This window comes from Vespa crabro, chromosome 4, assembly GCF_910589235.1.
Source record: "Vespa crabro chromosome 4, iyVesCrab1.2, whole genome shotgun sequence".
Classification (NCBI taxonomy): Eukaryota; Metazoa; Arthropoda; class Insecta; order Hymenoptera; family Vespidae; genus Vespa; species Vespa crabro.
The window spans coordinates 8468153-8473152 of NC_060958.1; the positions used below are offsets into that span (position 1 = coordinate 8468153).

Consider the following 5000-nt stretch of genomic DNA (forward strand, 5'->3'; position numbering starts at 1 on the left):
TACTTCATTCAAATCATTTTGATATCACTTCGTTTTTTTGTTCTGCTTTTGTCCCTTTTTCTTTTCTTTTTTCTTTTCTTCTTCTTTTTTCTTTTTTTTTTTTTTTTTTTTTTACTTCCCCCATGAAATAATTGAAATTAGTGAGATCATCATGAAGATGTAAAAGAAAAAAAAAAAGAAAAAAAGAAAAGAAAAAAAATAGAAAAAAAAAAGAGATACACTAGGTATTTCTAAGTATTTCGTTTTCTCATTCTGCCATTTCCGAATCCACTTATAAATTTTAAATAACTCTCGTTTCCAAACTCCAGAATGTATGGGGGATTAAGTATTAAATTTGTATGTAGTAACGGAAGAATAAAGAAGAGGGAAAAGAAAGTAGGAACACACACGCGAAAAAAAAGGGAAGAGAAAACCAAAAAACAAAAAAAGAAAAGAAAAGAAGAAAAGAGAAGAATAGAAAAATAAAGAAAAGAGGACAGTTGACCGAGAATGAATAATAAAAGACACATGGTTCAATAGGACGAACGAACTAAGCGAAATATAGAATAGGAAAGAGATAGATAGATAGAGAGAGAGAGAGAGAGAGAGAGAGAGAGAGAGAGAGAGAGAGAGAGAGAGAGAGAGGATATCTCTTGTAGGTCGTCCTAGTTATGCGGTTTTCACCCTTGCAAATCACTATGACGGTCGTAGCAGCTAGGTCGACGTTTACCCTCGTTAAATAGTCAACCGGAAACATGATGCTGGTATACAGTCATCGATGTTCGATTATGTTTTAGATATTACGAAGAATGCATCGCAAATGATGCATTAATTTGATATTAAACTTCCAAATTATTATATATTATTCCTTTCTTCATTTTTTTTTTTTCGAACGTCATTCATCAAGCTCTTCAAACGAATATTCAGTTCTCTTCTTTTCTTTCCTTCTTCTTCTTTTTCCTTCTTTTTTATTTTCTTTTCTTCTCTCTCTTTTTCTTTCTTTTTCTTTTTTTTCTTTTTTTTTTTTTTTTTTTTTCTTTACATACATATGCATGCATTTTAATTAAAAGATAGACGACAGACTCTTTCGATCGTAACGACGAGAGAATATTAATTTATGTTATTTAATTAAATTATATGTAAAATGTATCAAATTTTTTATTTTAAATTGTAAATTAAAATGATACTCGAAGCCGGTATTGAAATAATATCTATGAGGAGAACGTGTTATTGAAATTTTATTTCTCGTTCTTGATTTTCGTAAGGAAAAACAAAAAAAAAAAGAAATAAAAAAATAAAAAAAAAAAAAAAATAAAAAAAAAAAAAGAATAAAAAAGAATGTACATTGAAAATACTTAACGCATATAAAGAGTCACATAAAAACAATACTAAGATCAATTGTTTTGCTATCATTAGAATTTCGATAGATTATCAATGACGATATACGTAATATTTTAATAAATTATTTATAAATCTTAGATAATAATAATGTATAAGCATTTTATTCTACGATTTTCAACGATCTTCTCTTCGATCGATTTTCGATGATTTTCTTTTGGATCGATTTTCGATCATTACGAAAAGAGCTTTCTTTGCAATCAATTGTTCGATAAATCCGATTAGCTTTCAGTTTCTTTGTAAATCTCTCTCTCTCTCTCTCTCTCTCTCTCCCTCTCTCCCTCTCTCTCTTTCTCTAGCTTGCTTGTCGTAGCATCCCAGAACTGGCTTTAAGATCTACGATGCCGTTTAGTCTTGCAGGTTCGGACTGTAATGTCACAGAGAAGCGTGGTTAGTCTCAGAAATTGGTAGGGGAATTCCGTGGCATGTAATCTCGACAGCCGTCACGTTTAACTGTTCTCACGTAAATGATGCTTTTCGTGTGCAGAGAATGCAAGATACATATGTGGAAATTTGGCTATTAATTATGCGACATGATGAATTTTTGATCTGTTAACCGCTTTTCATTTTCACGGACAACAATAAAATAAATTAAAAGAAAAGGGGAAACGCACACACACACACACGCGCACACACACACACACACATATATATATAGGGAGAGAGAGAGAGGGAGGGAGAGAGAGAGAGGGAGGGAGAGAGAGAGAGAGAGAGACAACGATTGTGAGAAAAAGTGTTTTTTTTCAAGTCATTGTTTTGCCACCATGCTAACTTGTTATTTCATAGGAATTATGGGATAAGGTAAAGAAAAGTAAAGTCAAATATTGCGATTTTATTCTTTCGTTATTATAAAATATCTTACGAGATAGAGAGCTTTCGTAGGTACTGATCCAGAGCACGTACGTATTCGCACGTAGTACTTATTGTTAGCTTTTTCCTAGTTGACGTTGTTCCAGGCGTTGAATCTTTTAAGAGTAACCGTTAAAGCTCGTCACGTCTTCTCACATTTTTTATACTGCTTTAAAAAGCTTTTTTTATCTCTTCCTTTCTTTCTTTCCTTCTCTCTCTCTCTCTCTCTCTCTCTCTTTCGCATAACTATGATATCTTATCATACTTTTCCCATTTATTTTCCTTTCACAATCGATTTTCACCTTTTCGAATATTTATAAACATACTTTTCGATTATACAAAAAATTTTAATTTTCCCCTAGTAACACCGTGCTGAATCTTTTTTTTCTTTGTTTTTTTGTCTTTTTTTTTTTTGTCTCCATTGGATAAAGAAAAAATATCCGTTCACGATATAAATACTTACAAAAAATTAAACGACTATTGTACCTTCCATTCGACTAGAAATCCTTTGGCATTAATTTAGGATACTCTATAAGATGGTGTGTGGAATAAAGTAAGGTTGAGAAAGAGAGAGAGAGAGAGAGAGAGAGAGAGGAAGACAGTAGAAACTGCCTGGAGCAAGTGAGATGAGATATTACTTGCTGAGGGCCTCCTTCTTTAAGAGCTTCTCCTATATTTTATATCCAGGCATGTCGTTAAAAATATACCTCCTTCTTGGCTCGTTCAATTCCTTTTTTTTGATCAAAGAAATTCTCTTTCTCTCTCTTTCTCTCTCTATTTCTCTATCTCTCTTTTTTGTTTCTAAAAATAATTAACTTCAAGAAGGAAGTGTACATATACGTACACTTTCGAAGTGAAGAAAGATAGCTCGTTCGCAAATTCATTTGATAAAATAACCTAGTGTATATATACACTCATATATATATATATATTAGGTTGGAAACTATGAAAGGGGCGTTTTTGTTTAGTTATTTATTTTCAACAACGCCCGTTTCATTGTTTCCAACCTAATATATATATATATATATGAATTTATATATATATATATATAATATATATATAAATACATAAGTCTAAGTGTGTGTCTAAGTGTGTGTGTGTGTGTATGTGTATATGAGTTTCTGATAACATCTGCTCTTGGCAATAGATTTTCTCAGGAAAAGGCTGGTGGTTGCATGGCTTACCTTATTACAGGGAGGTCACTAATTTTCATCGGTTACAAATTTTCCATGGAAAGTATCGAAGAGCTCGATATTGGATGTCCACGCCTCGTTGGTTAATGGATCGTGGTACCGACGTGCAAAGGTCAGTCGATACTCGAAGCAACGATCAAAGAGCTTGCGAGAACGGAACTTATATAAAAGGGTTCGTTCATATACATATGTACATATCTATGTATGCATTATTGAATCATATTAGTTAAGATAAAAATTAAAAAATTTTATCTTGCATTAGATCATTGTTCCTTTATATCTCGATTATAAATTATTTCTTAGAATATGATTGATATTAAGCTTTGAATAATTTTATATATATATATATAATATATATATATATATATATACATATGTATGTATGTATGTATGTATGTATGTATGTATGTATTTAATGAACGACAATCATTTTATTTATTTATATATATAATTTAACAATATTAATTAATATTTCGATTTACCAACGAAAATTACGGACGACAATTTATTCAAATAATTCATTTCTCTTTATTACAAAATATATATGTAATCAAATATGTTAACATACATAGGTATATATATATATATATATATATGTATGTATGTATATACTCTGTACTATATTCATTTTAACATGGCCATTTAACATAATTTTAAAATTAGTAATCAAGTACGAGAACTCGCGTAACACATATTTACATATACGTACATTCGTTTCCCGCTGAGAATATAAACAACAACACGTTGGGATAGTGAGTCTATCTGAACGCTTGACAACAATTCAGTCTATCACGTTATCTCGACCTGTAAACAACATAGTCCTTCTACAAAGTTAGTTTAACATTTCTATCATAAATTTTGTCATAATGTAACATGTTTCATTTAACTTGAAATCTTATCTAACGTCGTATATATATATATATATATATATGTTATCACGTAAAATATAACGATCGATATTAATATTTTATGCCCAGGCTTTTGTTACTTTTTTCATTTTTAATATTTTTTTATATTTTTTATTTTTATCATCAGGATACCTTTATGAAGGTTTATTAATAACAGTTTGTTTATTTTATACATTGATTTATTCGTATTAATTATAACTTTTCGATATTATTCCGATAGATTTAGAAAATACATATACAAACTGAAGGAAATTATGACAATCCTTTTTCGTGCCTATTTAACCATCGTTCAGATGTTCCCTTTCCAAGAGGTTATAAAGGTCAACGTGAAGTATCTTTTTCGAGAAATAATATCGGCCATCAACCATCGACACAAACATGAGATTACTCAAAGGACGGAGATTAATAATTTTCATCCTTCCCATGATTTTTCTCCAAGAGATTACATCATAGATAAAGAGGAAGGTAAATGGATACGTTTTAATATTTATCGCTTATATTTTCAATCGATATTACAGTCATAGTTTTTTTGATAACAATTTTTATCCATCATAAATTTTTATTATACGATTACGATTAGAAAATTATACCATTTTTTTTGTTGTCTATTTTTATCGTTGCTAATAATATAATGAAATAAAAAAACACACATATATATATATATATATGTGTC

At 29.9% G+C, this 5000-nt stretch overlaps 1 protein-coding gene and 1 long non-coding RNA gene across 2 annotated transcripts in view; one reads left to right on the forward strand and one right to left on the reverse strand.

Annotated features, from left to right (window-relative positions):
• Positions 1-5000, reverse strand: part of LOC124423812 — a 26286-nt gene that overhangs the window by 7858 nt on the left and 13428 nt on the right. The gene's annotated exons all lie outside the window — the stretch shown is intronic.
• The window catches only part of LOC124423813, a 13257-nt gene continuing 12376 nt past the window's right edge, over positions 4120-5000 (forward strand). The window contains exons 1-2 of the long non-coding RNA XR_006942165.1: positions 4120-4250; positions 4548-4792. This is a non-coding gene — a long non-coding RNA (uncharacterized LOC124423813). The remainder of the gene's footprint in view (positions 4251-4547; positions 4793-5000) is intronic.